Here is a 17,424-nt window from a genome sequence, read left to right as displayed (position 1 = left end):
ATGTTCTGCCACATTATACTTTCTCTGTCTGAAGGGCAGGGGGCACGGGGAAAAAAAAAAGGAACAGTCACTACTTAATTACGTCAGATGAATGAAGACTGTTTGCCACCCCAGCCCCCATCCCCCATCCCCCATCCCTCCCCCCCCGCTTCATATAATAAAAAAATTCTTGTTCTCTTGGTATGTAGGTCACATTTCATCGGGGTCTGGTTATTGGGCACGGACGCAGACGGCTGTTTGTCGAGCGCCAAAGCGTTCTGCTGCCTCAGCACGGCGCTCCGCTGGCGTTTCCCACGCAGCTGCCAGGCTGAGAGGGGGAGTCTCTCTTCAGCGCAAATCCCTTCATCCTCCTCTCCTCTCCTCTCCTCTCCTCTCCTCTCCTCTCTTCTCCCCCAGCCGTGCGCGCTGGGGCTTACGTTTACAGAAGGTGCCGTGAATTCTGTCCTTTTTTTTCGGTTACCCCCCCACCCCCCCCACCCCTTAATCCCAAGGCATCGATAATTCTGAAAGACAAAAGGAAATCTTTTGAAAAGGGAGGAAGATTTGTTTGCCTGTAAATATGTGAAATCCTGTCAGCGGGATATTGAGCCTGGGTAAGCCTGAGCTTACCCCAAAAAAAAAAAAAAAAAAAAACGGGCGAATCGGACCTCTGAAGGAGACGAATCGGGTAGCAGGGTGACCTTGGTCCCGACTTGAGTGCCAGTCTCACAGCACTGTGATGTCGTAGCATGGCTACTGGAATATTTCGGGGTTGGTGGAGTGAGGGTGGGGTGGGGTGAGGCTTGGGCATTGTGTGCCATTCTTTCAGTGTGTCCTTAAACGGGGGCTCTCTCTCTCTCTCTCTCTCTCTCTCTCTCTCTCTATCTATCTCTAACTATCTCTCTCTCTCTCTATCTCTAACTATCTCTCCCTCTCTCTCTGTCTCTCTCTTTCTCTCTCTCTCTCTCTCTCACTCTCCTCTTTCCCTCTGTCTCTCCCTCTCCTCTTTCTGAAAATGAACCTCGATGGTGATTGATTTCTCATGAGCAGACGTGTCTGGCTGGCTGGGCACCCATCCCCAGCTTCTTCATACTGAACAAGTCAGGCAGTCAGGCACACACTAACTCAAAGCTCATCAGCTCTAAACCACCGGCAAACACGACACAATCCCCCAACCCTCGCCCCCCCCCCCCCCCCGCCCCCCCCCGACCCCGCCGCACACCCCGCCCCTCTCCCCTCTCCCCTCTCCCTAAAAACACTCACATTAAGCGGCGCATGCTATCGGAAGAACGGGTGCCTTTCTGACTTAGAACTGCACCAGCTGGACCTTGACGCCTTTTTCTGTCCTCTTTCCCTTCTCAAAGGGAGCCTTTCCCCCCCCCCCCCCTCCCCCCTCGAAACAAAACAAAAAAGGACATTGTGGACGTGAACTAGTTTTACCGTAGGAGTTTTTTTTTTCTCGCCTCTGTAGCCTCTCTCAGTGCCGGCACCGCCGGGGTGAATTTGTAATGGCTCCATTGAGTCAACTGGAAAAGCTAAATGATGTCATTGGCTAACTAGCCGTTCTCCCGACCCACGCTATTTTTTTTTTTTTTTTTTCTGTCGTCGGGTTTGCGTGACTAAACGCATACGATTAGCGGCCCTGGCGACTGTGGACTCATTGTTATCCCGGGCCGGACAGAGAGAGCGCTGGTAATGGGGCCGGGGTGGGGGTGGGGGGGGTGTGGTAAAGCGGCCATGTCATCGCGGCGCTGCGCACAGGGAGGACCAGGGCCGCTGAACCAAAAAAAATGAAATAAAAATCTCTCATTATCCCCCCCCCCCCCCCCTCGCGTGCTCCATTTCAGCCGAGGGGAGGGCGATGATAGTTCGACCTCGGCGCTTTTGTCCGGCGATGGGTTCCCCCCCCCCCCCCCACGCTCCCCGCGCTCTGCTCTCGGTGTTTGAGTACGCGATATTAACGGTTACCGAATGTACTGTACGGCTACCTCCGAACTGCCGTCGGTTTGTGTAGGGTGGGGGTGTGTAGGGGGGGGGGTCAAAAATGTGGCTGATAACACAAAACGTCCCGCGCGGAAATGAAAATGCCATCAGAGGTGTTTTATGTCGCGGGAGGTGGAAGCGATTGACTGGGTTCGGTGCGTAAGAAGGCGTTTGACGCGTCACTCAAAAGGCACTTCGCGGGAAAAGATCATTTATGAACCTCCTGCATCAGGATCGAGTTCATAAATTTTACTGCGGTGATCACTTAGTGCCCCGTATAAGTTATTGTTTCAATGTTCCCTGGTAGTTCAGGAAGTGCATCAATGTGCTTTTGGGGAAATTTTTTTACCGTTTCTTTTACTGGAATTTTTTTTTCTTCCACAAACTGCCGAAAATTGCTGTTTAACATTCACTTCGGGCTGCTCAGTGGAGGCTCACCTGTATCTTTAATTGACATTTAATGAGCGCAGTTTTTCAAAAATAATTTGTTGCTTTATGAGAAGGGGAAGAAAAGGTAGTTTTGTGCTTGAGAATGAATCCCTGGGCAGGTGTTTAGTTGTTATCGCCAAGCCCAGACAAAGTCACCTGGCTTTTTTACCAAGCTGAGTTTCAGTGTAGGACAACCAAGCACTTTCCCTGGGTTTTTACCCTTCTAAGACCTGACAATTCATTTTTTTGAAAATATTTTCATTTTATAAATAACGCAACATAATGGCGAGAACAGGCGATTACAACCCAACAATGCTCGCCATTTTCCTAAATTCATAGACATCCAAGGCATGATATCCAAGGCCCAATGAAATACTTTTTTTCTGTTGGATCTCAGGAGGGTCTTGTCTTGTAGTGTCACTGCAGGTGTCTTATGAATGGGAGTTATGCTAACCCACCCATAGCTTTAGCTTTCTGACCAATGGCATGGGGGAGAATGTGCTCCCGCCCCATTTTATTCCGGAAGTTTCCGCCGTTTCTAAAAATGGGGCCTGTGACCAATGCCAGCCTGGATCCAATCACCATTTGTCCTCTTTAGCTTTTGACTTACGACTTTGACAGTCACCGAAATGAACTCACCAAATCTGTTTGTGAAGAAGGAGAGAGGAAAAAAAAAAGGAGAAAAACATCGTTTGTGAGTCAAACCGAAGGAAATATGTTGATTGGATCCAGGCTGCCGGCTCATTCAAATTCATGGCTCAGACGTTTTAAAAGGGCCAAAAATTACAGTCCTTTTCAGAGGATAATTTTTTAAGCGTTTAAACGGATCATTGATGAAAATTGGCCCCGTCAATCACAAATGGATGTTGAAATGTCCCCCTCCAAGATAAGCAATGAGATCATGCTCTTTTGGAGACCCGGACAGCGGATGTGACTGAGGGTAAGAGTTGCCAACGCTGTCCTCTGTGAGGTGCCGTTGGGATGTAGGGGCAGTGCAGGAGGTGGGCGTATTGGCATGTAAGCAAGGGGGGGGGGGTCGGGGTGGGGATGGTGGTGAGGAGGGGAGGGAATCAGAGTGTTCTTGCCGAGTGGGGGGCTCTTGAGGAAAGTGGGGAGTGAGTGGGGGGGGGGGGGGGTGGCGCGGTGTTGGTGGTTTGAGACCACGATCATGGATTCTGGGGGGGCGGGTTGTGATTGTGATCTGGGAATGGGGAGGGGGAATTGAGATCACAGACCGGGATGGTCCACGTTGTGACTGTAGACCAGCCTGCGTTACTCTCCCCCTGTGCCGGGAACACAGACCGTATTTCGCCACACGCTCACGGACCACCCAGCACATTAACTGCCTGTGATCTGATCACAGAGGGGGGAGATAAAAGCGGATCCAGCCCCCACCTGACGGCCCAACATGAGCGTCCTCATTGGTCCAGAGAGACACCCACTGTGAACAGGCCCCGGTTATCATGCTGTAACAATCACCACACATCAGCACACTCGCACTCACAAACACACACACACACACACACATACACATGCATGTACATACACACGCGCGCACACACACACACAAACTCATGCATGAACAGGCACACACATGGGTACATACACTCTCACACACACACACACACACACGCACACATGCATGTACATACACACACATGGGTACATACTCATGCACACACACACGCGCACACACACACAAACTCACAGACACACACATGGGTACATACACACACATGCATGCACACATGCACACACACAGGCATAGAATCACACATGCATGCACACGCACAAACGTTCAGATGCACTACGCATCAAGTTCAACATTCCTCATATCCACGTGAGGCAGGCTTTTCCCACTGAAACTGAAACTGCGGTTACACACTGACCTTTAAAATAAACTTGTAACATCTTCACAGATATCTTCAATGACATTTTCCCAGCATGGCAAAGTGTCTTCATGTTTTAAAAACCCTGAAAAATATCTCTGGGACCTATAGAGGAGTAAAGAGGCACACAGAGATAACTGATAACTGCCTGTCGCAGTTTGCGTGATTGCATTTCAAAACCAGGGCCTTCTCGGTCCATACCACACACAGAAAGGCCATGGGTGATGATGTAACTCTGGTTCCTTTGCCAGAGTCATTTATTTACATTGAAAATACAGCCACCCTCAGACAGGTTACAGTTATTTCAAACCTTAACTGTCAGTCCGGATCTGTCTTTCACCAGCGGTGAATTTTACTGGCTGAAGTCGCACACTGTGATGCTGTGATCTTTAGAGCCAATGACAAGCCGGCTCACTGATGCTGCGATCTTTAGAGCCAATGACAAGCCGGCTCATTCAGAGCCAGCTCACCGTGATTCGCTGGAGGTCTTTGGAGGCGTGTCTTGTGTACGGCACGACAGCTTGCGTTCTCTGTTGTGAATTCTGAACAGCCTCACGGTTGATCCTCCACATGGGGCGGGGGGGGGGACAAGGGGGCGGGGAGGGAGAGGGAGTCGGTTAGAGGGGGGCTGTGTGGAGGGGAAAGGAGGGGGTGGGGGGTGGTTTGTGTTTGGATGCCCTCCTCTCATCTCCATCTTCGCTCAAACCCGACCAGGGTGTGGAATCCGCCCTGTCTCCGGAGCGCTGACCCCTTTAATAGCCATCGCGTTACATCACAGGCGTTCAGCAGACTCTCTCATCCAACTTTTTACATAGCATTCACATCGCATCCATTTATGCGGCTGTATATAAACTGAAGCAGTGCAGGTTAAGTGCCTTGCTCAGGGGTACAACGGCAGTGTCCTTACCCGGGAATCGAACCTGCGACCTTTAGGTTACAAGACCAACTCCTTACCCACTACGCTACGCTGCCGCCCGGGCTCAGTGTCGGCGGCTGCCTGTCGGGCCGCGTCTTTACCGCCATCGGACGGGAGAAGGGCCGCCGTCGGCCTTTTTGTTTACCCTCCCTGGCGGCCGACACCGCGCTGACGTCTGCTCCTTTATCGCTGTTTCAACTGATCGCGATCAGGAAGTGCGTGCGCGCACCAGGGCTGTGGTGTGGGCACATTTTAACATTGTGTTCTATCAGAAGAAATGATCTCAACACCAACAAAAAAAAAAAGATCTGAGAACAACACGCTTATATATCATGAGATGGGTGATATTATTTATGCAGGTGATGTGTTTTAGACATCAAGTACAAGTACTCTGGATTGGGGGTGAAACATAAAAAAACTTTATATTGGTAAAAACATTATTATTTATCTTCTGGCTAAAAGAAACAGCTGGATGTTCCTGTATTAAATCCTGAGACCCCTGCAGAAAAAAAATAAAATAAATTTTATAAACATTTTTTTGACATAAGACAAGTGGCGTAGATGACATGGTTACGTTGCAGTGCAAAAACATGTTTTCAAAAACATTATTTTATTTTTTATTGAATGTCCCTTGTGGTGGAGGTTTCAGCACAGGAAAGTATATGGTTGTTGAGACCAGTGACTCATGTCCCCTACAGGGGACAAGAATGCATAGACAGGTTTTAGGAGGGCATGAGTCCATCAGCAAGGTCTTGTTTCAAATTTAAACCAGTGAGATCTAGAGAATTGATTATTATTTTTTTTAAATTTGAATTACCAGATCCGTAAATGGGTACTTTCCCCAGGGAAGGCACATGTGTTGGCCACATTGAGACAGCAATGAGGGTAGAGGAAGAATGATTTGATTAATACGGTCTTTTTCTCCCCCAGTTGTGTACTTCTGGCCTGGACATTACTCTATTTTCTGCATCACTTACTGTATATTAGCCGCAGCCGAGCTTTAAAATGTCCCCCCCACCCCCCCCACCACCCGAAACCCCCCACCACAATTTGGCAGAGTAAGATCCGCTGCCTGCTTCCTTGTTTCCTAAAGCTCTCAATTAGTCAAATGGGAAGGAGGGAGAGATGTCTGCAAAAGATCTGGAGATGCTGATGGCTTTTAGAGACTGAACGAGTGTGGACTTTGGTGCACTGGTAGGAACTGGTGGGCGAGCGAGCCAATACTGCGTCAGTGTTATTATGATGTCACAGATACAAACACAGAAAAGGAACCTTGGCTTGGAACGTCATTTGAATATCACATGTCCAGTCTAGATATCACCTAAATGCGATGTATGTGGTCTCAGTGGACTGCTTTGTGGTATATCCAGAATTGATGCATAGCCATGCAATGTAACTGGAGTTTGGCAGCAATGGACACGATGGCTACAGCATACGCTACCGCAGTGTAGCCTAAAGGCTAGGGAAGTGGGTTTGGACAGTAACAGGGTTGCCGGCTCGTGTCCCAGATGGGACATTGCCGCTGCACCCCTGAGAACCCTGCTTAGCCTGAGTAGTTTCCGTAAATATCCAGCCGTATAAATTGGTTTTATGAAAAAGATTTTTGTTGCTCAGGATAGGAGCTTCTGCTCGAGTGCTGAGACGTACGCTGTATGTGTGTACCTGGGTTACATTCCCGATTTGTAAACAGCAGTTGAAGTGGTTGCGTATGACTGGCAAAAGAACCCAAAATCTCAGTCCCGCCATTACACTGGCAATTATCCTGCTTGTAGAGATGGGAGGAAAACGGATTATAAAAGAGGATGTTCTTCTGCTTTTCTGAGCAGTAAAATTGCTCGAAAATAACGAATTAGCCCACAGACAATTTGATGCGATAGTCAGCCGGGCTAAAAATGCATTGTGAAGTTCAAAATGAGGGCTCATATCAACAGAGCTCTATTTTTTACTGTGTGTGTGTGTGTCTGCATGTGTGTGTGTATGTGTGTGTCTGCATGTGTATATGTGTGTGTGCATGTGTGTGTGCGTCTGTGTCTGTATGTGTGTGTGTATGTGTGTGTCTGCATGTGTATATGTGTGTGTGCATGTGTGTGTGTGTGCGTCTGTGTCTGCATGTGTGTGTGTGTGTGTGTGTGTGCGTGCGTGTTGGTGTCTGTCCATTGCAGGCTGTACAGAATTTTTAGAGGCATCTGTTCACCATATCTTTAAACAAGCTGCATTAATTATGCTATTATTGAAGCTCTGTTGAAATGACACATGCATAGCCCATTACGTAGTGCTGTATGTGCTCTCATTTTGAAATACTTTCGTACAATTTATACAGCATACATTTTGTTTTATGCTATATTGTGCATTACACCACCAAAATGTATTTTTCCTTATCAGGTATTGCTTGCATTGCGTACTTTTAAAAGATCATCCAGATATACAGCTGGCTTTCTAATAAAGTAATTCAGGACAAATATTGTGCATTGGCCAAAGGTTCAATGGCTGTATCACATCCCGGATTCAAACCTGGCAACCCTTTCCTTAATCACAGTGCCATTCGCCTTGCATCTTCTGTGCCGCACCACACAAGAGCAGGTCATTCTCCTTCCATTTCAAAATGACAAAAAACAGCGATCTTTCAAACAGTCTGGCGTGATATGTGTCATTGTCATGTGTCATTTGATTGGCTGTCTCCTGAAAGCAAAGAGGCGGCGCCTAAGGGACAGGTGGGGTGTTCTGCCCACCTGCATTACTGCTGGAGCTCTGAGCGGCTCCTGTGGAGGGACGTTTCAATGAGCCCAACGCCTCTCAAAACGAACGCATCTTAATATTAGCACTTTTCTGTGATGATATTACATACATTCAGCTCGGGGGGGGACAGGGACGGGGGGGGAGGTGCGATAAGCTTGCCTCGGTGTAAATTACACTGTTTCTCGTTTTTGATTTCTCCATTTGATGTATAACGATGCTGTTTTTCAGCCAGTGTGTGTTATGTCACAGTGAGAGAGGATTGTCGACTGCCTGTGCCTCAGCCCCTTTTTTTTTCTGGAATTGCTCAGCGCAGAACTGCGTGGACTCACATGCAGAACGGGACACGGATCTCTCAACGGTCCTAGCTGAGATCAGTGTGATTACAGGCATTTAGCAGACGCTCCTATCCAGAGCGACTCACACGCCTTTTTACACAGCATTCACATTGCATCCATTTATACAGCTGGATATATACTGAAGCAATGCAGGTTAAGTACCTTAGCTCAAGGGTACAAGATGACAGTGTCCTACCCGGGAATCGAACCTGCGACCTTCAGGTTACAAGTCCAGTTCCGTACCCATTATACTACACTGCCCCCCTAAAGCGTGATGGGTGGTGAGCTCTCTTTCTGATGAAGGGGATTGTGTGTGGAAGCAGTGTGTCAGGTCAGACAGTCCCTACTCTGTAAGATAGGCAGGCCTCCTCGCTACTTTGGTGTGTAAAACTGCAAATATTTCAGTGACGTGAAAATTATCCATCCAAGAGATTGGGGAAACCCTGCCAAAGCTCTTCTGTTCCAATACGCGGTGTTGCCATTTGCCTTAAAATTGGTCTCCAAATAACTCAGATACTATTTTTGTTGGCCCGATTTATTTTAAAAGGTTTGTTTACGTAGTTGGAAAATAGAAAACATATAAATTATTGATAACTGCCAACTTGATAGCAAGACTGCGTTTGTAAATCTATTTTCAAAATTTGTGCAATTTTACTCAAGTTGAATACACCCAATGGTCTGTTTTACCTTGTAACCTGAATACTTCCTTCCTATCTGTTTATTATCATAAGGATGCCATAATTGTTAAGCCAAACTATACGAGCTGTGAGGATATCGGTATTTCCTGCCGCTTACCATCATCTGACTTTGCGTCTGCAGTTTCATAACGCTGCCTACGAGTGATAAAACATTAATGAGGAAGTAACCTAACAACAGTGTTCATTTACATGGTATTGTATTGCTGTGCCGGGTGAAGGAGCATGCTAGGAGAGAAAGGGAAAGCTGTTTAAAGAGTGGATTTATTCTGGCGTGTTTCTGCGTGTTAGTGTTTTTGTGTGTGTGTGTGTGTGTGTGTGTGTGTGTGTGTTGTTTGTATGTGTGTGTGCGTGTCTATGTGTGCGTACGTGTGTTTGTGTGTGTGCGTATGTACGTGTTTGTGTGTGTGTGTGTGTGTGTTGTCTGTATGTATGGGTGTGTGGTGTGTATGTGTTTGTGTTCATGTGTGTGTGTGTATGTTGTTTGTATGTGTGTGTATGTGTTTGTGTTCGTGTGTGTGTGTGTGTGTGTGTGTACGTGTTTGTGTTTCGTGTGTGTGGGTGTGTACGTGTTTGTGTTCATGTGTGTGTGTGTGTGTGTGTGTGTATGTGTGTGTGTGTGTGTGTTGTCTGTATGTATGTGTGTGTGTGTGTGTGTGTGTGTGTGTGTTGTCTGTATGTATGTGTGTGTGTATGTGTGTGTGTGTACGTGTTTGTGTTCATGTATGTGTGTGTGTGTGTGTGTGTGTGTGTGTGTGTGTGTGTGTGTGTGCAGATTTGGCACTGGAAGCAGAGGTCCCATAAGGCACAGGGTCTGGTGTTGAAGGAGTGATTAAAAATTGAGGAGGTTTGAGTAGCGCCAGCGAGAGCGGGCTGGTGCCAGGTGCAATCGATTGTGCGCTGGCACCGGGACAGAGGACTGCAGAGCGGCCGGTGCCAGGAGGGCAGCGCTGGAACAAATAGAGCCGTAGAGCGGGCAGGTCTGCTTTTAGGAGGGTCTCACTGGCATCACACACACACACACACACACACACACAAGCGCGCGCGCACAGAGACAAACACACACTCGCAGGTGCAAGCACACACCCACAGATACACACACATGCACGCTTGGACACACGCATACATGCATGCGCAGACACAAGCACACACACACACACACACACGCACACATGTCCACACATATGGACTCACATACACACGCACACACACACACACACACACACATACACACATATGCACGCTTGAACACACGCATACATGCACGTGCAGACATAAACACACACACACACGTCCACACACCTACACTCACACACGCACTCACATGTCCACACACGCACACGCACTCACACATACACACACACGTCGACACACATGGACTCACACATGCACACGCACTCACACATACACACACGCACACACACGCAAGTGCACACTAATAAACCGTCTCCATTCAGATGCAACGCTAACGTTAGCTGTTCTGAAATACAGGCCGGGCTGTTGATATCTGTCCTCCATTGGAGCAAATGCACGTAATTAATCAGAAAGTGAATTGATTTGCATATGAACTGCAGCAAATGGAAATCAGTGAGTTTGCATCTGTGGCCCAGTTTCATCTAACCACTTGGCACTTAGCGCTTGCATTTGAGTAAAGCCTTTGAGCAGGTGTTACTTTATAGTTTTTTTTTTCTTTTTTGTCTCTCGCTAAACATTTTTCATTAATTTTAGGGACCAGTGAACTCATTGTGTAAGAAAGGGTGGGGGGGGGGGGGGTAACGCTGGTTCTGATTCTCAGATTCGGTGTTTCTGAAAATGCCTTGCGGCAGGCTGTATCCGGGCCTCCTGCGTGAATCTGCCTGAGCGACAGGACTTTTAAAAAAAAACTTGTTCCCGCGGCGATTTGCCGCGATCAGAGCGGCTCCTATCAAAGCGCCCTTGCGGCTGCATGCAGGGCATTCTGGGGAACGCGGTCCCCCTCGGCTGCAGCAGCGGTTTGGAAGCAAAAAAAACGAAAACAAAGTAAAATGCTAACATTTCAAACGGGAGCTGGAGTGGTGTTGAGCGGGGCGATGACAGTTTGAGTGAGGCTTCGTGAACCCCGAACCATGTGGAGCTACAGCGAGCTGTCACTCACTGACTCCTTTGAACCAACTAGCTAGGTTTTTCTCTCCATAACCAAAAAAAAAAAAGTTATGAATAGAATATTCCCGCTCCGCTCACTTTTGATTTCGCTCTCCCGTCGCTGACTTGAGTGGCAGTTCTGTCAGAATTCCGCGTATTTCCGCGCGGAACGCTGGCTGCGTTTAGTCCGCGGGCCGGTAACCGCGGGCGACGGGCGCGCGCTCCCCCGACGCGGGCGTTTGTTCGCTTCGATCCGCTCGCGCGCTGAAATTAAAGAACCTCTAACGATGGCTTAGGCCCCCAGGCCCGTCGGGTCCTCTCTCTTGAGTGGGACTGCAGACTCCTCCTTCTCCTCTCCTCTCCTCTCCTCCTTCTCCTCTCCTCTCCTCTCCGCCCTGCTTGTTACATTACAGCCATTTTACAGCCTCTCTTTTTCTGGAGCGACTTACACAGCTTACGGCTTTTTTTTTTAAACGCGCAGTCCATTTATACTGCCGGGTATTTACTGAAGCAATTCAGGTTAAGTACCTTATACCGGGGGCGGGGGGGGGGGGGGGGTGCAACGGTACTGCCCCCACTGGAGAAGTGAAGCCACAGCATTTGATTTACAAGCCCTGGTCCCCTAAACACCGCACTACAGCGAACCAGAGCTTCAAGGTCTAATCACAGAGATCTATGGCTTTGCTGCACTTGGCTGCAGCCTCTGTTCTCTCTTTTTTTTTTTTTTTTTTTTTTTTTTTTGGCTACTGAATTAGTCGAGTTATTTACTCTCATTTCGAAAACTACTAGAAAAGGTGATTTAGAGGAGATTTACGGGATATTTTAGAATCCCAACGTGGTTGTCACCATCGTGTGGCTGGAAGTTTATCACTGAATTGAACCAATCGTGATTTGTGCTGATTGGCTCCATGGTGGCTAAGTCAGTGATTGGTCCATGGCTGCTCTGCCCATTATGGGCTACCACATAAAACCTGTACCCTGAACTCCAGAAGCATTTTTTTCTGCTCTGAAAAGACTGTGTGAGTCTTTTCTAATCTCAAAATGGTAATTACTGTATACTAGGGCAAAATTTGGTTGTATTAAATTCTAGGCTGCCAAATTCTATGGCCTACTCAAGGAATTGAGTTGTTCTCAACCACTGCTCAATGCAGTTAATGTAGAAGAGCAGAGGAACCGGCAGAACTTGCCCAAATTTCAGCTTTTTTGGACAGTGGCTATCTTTTAGAGAGGGATCATAGGGGTGAGGGTGGACAGGTGAGGTCTCAGGGGAGGGGCTCTGCCCTGCTGAGGTTGACTGAGAGAAGAAAACGTCAGGCAGGATGTCTAAGTCACGAAGACACTTAAACTGATTCACCATTGTTATGCAGCAAGTTCTTCACTTTCTGAAGTTTTCTTTTTCGTTTTTTTTCTCTCTCTCTCTCTCGATTGGCACGTCTTGCTGTTATGTTACAAGTGCAAACCCTGTCTGGGAGACGAGTTTTCGATACTGCACCTACATTACCTCATGTGGACTTGTTGCTTGGAGACGTTCCTCTTTGACAGGAAGAAGCAGCGTTCTCCGTCTCACCTGTCGTCTCCTGGGGTGGGGGGGTGGGGGGTGCGGGGGGGGGGGGGGTGTCCACACCGCATCTCACCTGTGCCGTCGACTCCTTCCGCAGCTATACCCCCTGGTGAAGCTGCGAAGGGGCGGAGCGTCGTCGAAAACAGATGGAAGACTTGTCGCAGTCTGTTTTGTTCAACTTAACTCAGCCGCCCCCCCCCCCCCCCCACACTTTTTCTTGTGACACAGTTTGGAACAATCGGGGGATGAAGGGGGTGGTGGTGGGGGGGGGGGGTGGTGGATATTCACGCCGGATCTTGTTTACTCTCCGAGCTGCGCGCGACGCTTGTTTACATTGGGGGGGGGGGGGGGGGGGGGGGGAGTGTACGAGCACGACGGTGCGGCTGCTTTCGCATTTATGATATTTGGACAGTCGGAGGGGAACGGAGAAGACGGGCTGAGCTCATTTCATCTGTGTGCTGCCATTTTGTCCTCCCTGATCTCGGCTGCCAGCCCATTAGATTCGGCAGAGACGGGGCGAATTTGAACGAGACACTCAAGAAATGGTTCCTGAAGAGCTCCCTTAAACGAGCGATAGATACGCTCATGTCAAAGTCAGCTCCTTATCCCACTGAAATTGTTTTGTATTTGGTGGACCGTGGACTAGTTGACTTACTAGTTGATGGGAAACGTGGGATATTGTAATTATTAGTAATGCACAGTAAGGGCTTTGATTTTTTTTAAACATTATGAAAATGTGGACATAAATAATGGATCTTCAAATAATTTTGACGCCGCAGACAGGAGCTTATCTGGGTTTCCCGTAATGCTGGTGAAGATAAGGCTAATATAAATGACTGTTTCTTATGAAAAGGTTTGGAAACGAGCACCGATGTGTATCAAGATTAACCAAAAAAAAAAAAAAAAAAAAAGACGCACAGTGACATTGTGTGTAATGAAGACATAGCCTGCCGCTGTGGATGAAAATATTAGATCGTCGTAGCGACTGATGTCACGGCGCACGCTTGAAATGAGAGGAAGCTCGACACGTTCCGCGCCACGCAGACAGGAAGTGAGCGTTGTGCGCGCGGTTCGTCCGACCATCGAACGCTGCCTTGGCGGTGTGGGCATGCTCCAGGCGGCGACTCTAATGTTCCTCCGGGTCCCGGGCAGGAACCTCTCTAGCGCCCCCCCCCCCCCCCCCCTTGGAGCTGTGGAGCTTCTTTTAAGCGCAGAGTGCACAAAAGATTTGGGGTCAGACCGCAAACCCCCGCTCCATGTCTGGAGAGGAAGAGCCCTCTCCAGAGGAAGACCCCTCTCCGGGTGCTCAAACCGAATCGCGCGTGTTGCTGTGACGGAAACGGGAGTTGTGCCGTACCCCACCGCCCCCCCCCCCACCCCCCCTTTTCACGACCGCCTGCTCCCCTGCCCCCCTCATACGAAACCTGTCTGTCCCACATCGTATCACGTCATACATCGATACTGGAGAACTCCCCCCCCCCAACCACGGGCCTCCAGCAGACTTCCTCTTCTGGGGGGGGGGGGGGGGGGGGGGGGGGTCATTTTAGGGTTCTTTGTTCCTAAGGGGGCCGTAGAAACGGCGGTGTCGTTCAGAAAGAGGCCGTGTTTACGGTTGGTGATTTTGACCACTGGGGCGCGGGACCGCCGAAATAAACATTTCACCCTAAAAGGCTCTTTTTTTTTTTAGGCGATCCGATACATCTGAATCCTGAAATTAAACAACAGGATTGATTTTAACGTAAATTGTTTAATTCTCGTTGTTATAAATCTGTACATTAAAACTGGCCCTTTTTTTAATTCCACCCCCCCCCCCCCCCCCCCCCCCCCCCCCCCCCCCCCCCCCCCCCCCCCCCCCCCCCCCCCCCCCCCCCCCCCCCCCCCCCAAGTTTAGGTTGAGAACCAGACTCCGTAAACACGTTTGAGGCAGATCTGGGCGAGCGGATCGTCCAAGAAACACAGCTGTAATCGAAAACAATGGCCGCTCGGAGCGGAAACCTTTCAGAAGTATGAAATAATAGTGCGTGTGTGGGCCGGCGGGGGCCTGAGAGAACGCAAACATTTCACAATAAAGTTGTTTAAATAAAGGCCTCGGTCCGGATGACTAAAAGATAGGCCATGCTGTGCTAATTACGGTCGATCGTAAAAAATAAACCTTGCGTATAAAATATGACTTTCCGTGCGGCGGGGCCGAACTTATAAAACTGCAGCGAGGTGTGTTAGTCAGATGTGCATGAGGACGGATTGTTTTAAGGAAAAATAAAATAGGCTTGGGGGGGAGGGGGAGGAGGGGTGGGGGCAAGGAATCTACGTCTAAAGACAACACGGTCAACAAAGAGTTCAGTGTTTACTCAGAATATAGGGGGTTCTTTTAAATTCCACCCCGCCATTGTCTTGCCCCTGCAGAAAAGAACATAGTTCTGTCAAGTTCTGGGTTTATTGTTGTTTAAACTGTGTGAAACGTAATACGTGTCGAAGTTCGGGGAATATGTCGGCGGTGGTCGACAGTGCCCTTAAATGTGCAGCGCCTGTGATATGTCACATCAGAGAGAGAGAAGAATAGATTATTTTTCCAAAAGCACGAGGCTTAACGTTTTTTTAATTTTTTATTAGTGGGTGGCCCACCAGCCTGTTCAGCTTTTTTTAATGTTACAGTGGAGGGTTAGAGCCTATTTTCGTTTGACTCTGCATGGCGGAGACTGCTGTTGCTCGGATGTAACGTCCAACGTTGCCGCCACTTTTGTCCTTTGGCAGGCGCATAGTAAAGGATAATATGAAATAGATATCGCCCTCCCTGGGCCATGGGCACGTAAGTCCAACATTTACCTATTTATAGCTTGTTATCTTGTGTGGAAATTGGAAATGGGTGGTTGTTTCAAGTACATGTTTAGATGTGCATTTCTTTTTCTTCTTGGATCCAACACTGTGTGTGTGTGTGTGTGTGAGTGAGAAAGAGAGAGAGAGGGAGAGAGAATGTATGTGAGAGAGAGAAAGAGAGGGAGACAGTGAGTGTGTGTGTGTGTGAGAGAGAGAGAAAGAGAGAGAGGGAGAGAGAGGGAGAGAGAGTGTATGCATGTGTGAGAGAGAGAGAGATAGAGTGTGGGTGAGAGGGAGGGAGAGAGAGAGAGAGAGAGAGAAATTGGGCAGATGATGTGAATTTAAAGAACACATCTGGATATGATGAAATGCTGTTTGTCTAAACAGAACACGATATCTCTTGAGCCACCCGTGCGTGGATCAGCATTCGCTGCCTGTACTGTACAGTGTTTTCAAAAGTAGTGTGATGACAAATATGTCATATACAACAACCTTAAGAGTTTTCCAAGGCCCCTTTCCAAAAGCGAAATAAGTTTTTGGCAGTTGTTTAGCATCTCAGACCACAGGAGTGTCAACTTGAGAATTGGTATTTTCCCAATTTGCAAAAAAAGGGCTCTGTTTCTTGTAATTGGCGTAAGATTGCTTGACAGAAATCTTACCATTTCATTTAGTGTTTGCATTTGGGAAGGTATTGCACGTAATGGACTGGAAAAAAAAAAAAAAACAGTTATTTTGATGTTAAATCTAAATGCTAAATTAAAAAAGCTTCATGCATTTTGTTTGAATAGAGCAGGCACTGTAGATATGTCTTAAAAAGACACTTAAGGACTTGTTTCCGCTCTGAGACATTATTAAAAAGGAAATGTCCACATTTTCACCAGAAACCATAATCTGTTAATACGTGTTTTATCAATCAGATAAACCTCAAACAAGATTACAGGTTTGGAATTTCTCTGTGTGGGGGAAATAATTCATATTATTGCATTGTTTTATTTCAGATTATGTACAGTATTATGTCTAGTTTTGGCAACCATAAATAAGTTTTGCACTTAATTCAAATGCAAAACTACATTGATTTTTCCCACATAAACGCTTATTTTTCACTTTGTTTTATATTGTAAAATTCTTAGACCCATGAACTTGGTCATTTTGTCTTCGTGTCTGAATGGAGTAAAACTACACAAAACTGCAAATATTTTACTGGACCGATTAGTCTAGTTAGCCGAACAGCACAATATGAGCTAACTTATTTTCTGGTTGATGTGCCAAGATAAAAGGCTTGTCACCCGAGTTTAGAATTCATAATCCAAATAGCCTAAATTGCTCCTAACTTAAAGAATGCAAATTGTAATCAGTTACTGACAGTTTTGTAGTCAGAAAAGTCGTACATTTTTTTTTTACAGTGTGCAAATGTAAAGAAATGGGAACTCAGGAAACTGAATAAATATGCAAGGAATATATCATTGAATGTAAAGCACGTTGGCTTTTTTGCCTGTAAATTGCAGAGAGGAGAGAAAGGGAGAAAGCGAGAGAGAGAAAGAGTGAGAGAGAGAAAGACAGAGAGTGACAGAGAGAAAGAAAGAGAGAGAGAGAGAGAGAGAGAGGGAAAGAGAGGGAGGGAGAGAGTGAGAGAGAGAAAGACAGAGAATGAGAGATGTAGAGAGAGAAAGAGAAAGAGAGAGACCTATAGATTCATCTGCTTCTTAATTCCATTTAAACAGGCCTGCAAACAGTGCAGGTGCATGTCTGGAATAATAAGAGTCTAATCAGATTTAGAGGGGGAATTGATTGTTGTGTGGCAGAGGGGGGGCGGGGGGGTACGAACAGGGGTGACAATAGCCGAAATGTAAAGTGTTAATTTTTATGCTAATCCCTGCCATCTCCGTGTGATGCAATTTGGTTTGTTCCTCCCCCCCACCCCCCCCCCCCCCAGCAGGAGCTACGAGAGACGGTCGCGCTCGCCGGG

At 47.6% G+C, this 17,424-nt stretch overlaps 1 protein-coding gene across 1 annotated transcript in view; it reads left to right on the top strand.

Annotated features, from left to right (window-relative positions):
- The window catches only part of LOC118228191 (zinc finger protein 536-like), a 182,826-nt gene that overhangs the window by 44,014 nt on the left and 121,388 nt on the right, over positions 1 to 17,424 (top strand). The gene's annotated exons all lie outside the window — the stretch shown is intronic.

The sequence above is a fragment of the Anguilla anguilla genome, chromosome 5 (assembly GCF_013347855.1).
Source record: "Anguilla anguilla isolate fAngAng1 chromosome 5, fAngAng1.pri, whole genome shotgun sequence".
In the NCBI taxonomy this organism is placed as follows: domain Eukaryota; kingdom Metazoa; phylum Chordata; class Actinopteri; order Anguilliformes; family Anguillidae; genus Anguilla; species Anguilla anguilla.
Note: the sequence above shows the minus strand (reverse complement) of the source record. Positions and strands in the feature narration are given on the sequence as shown.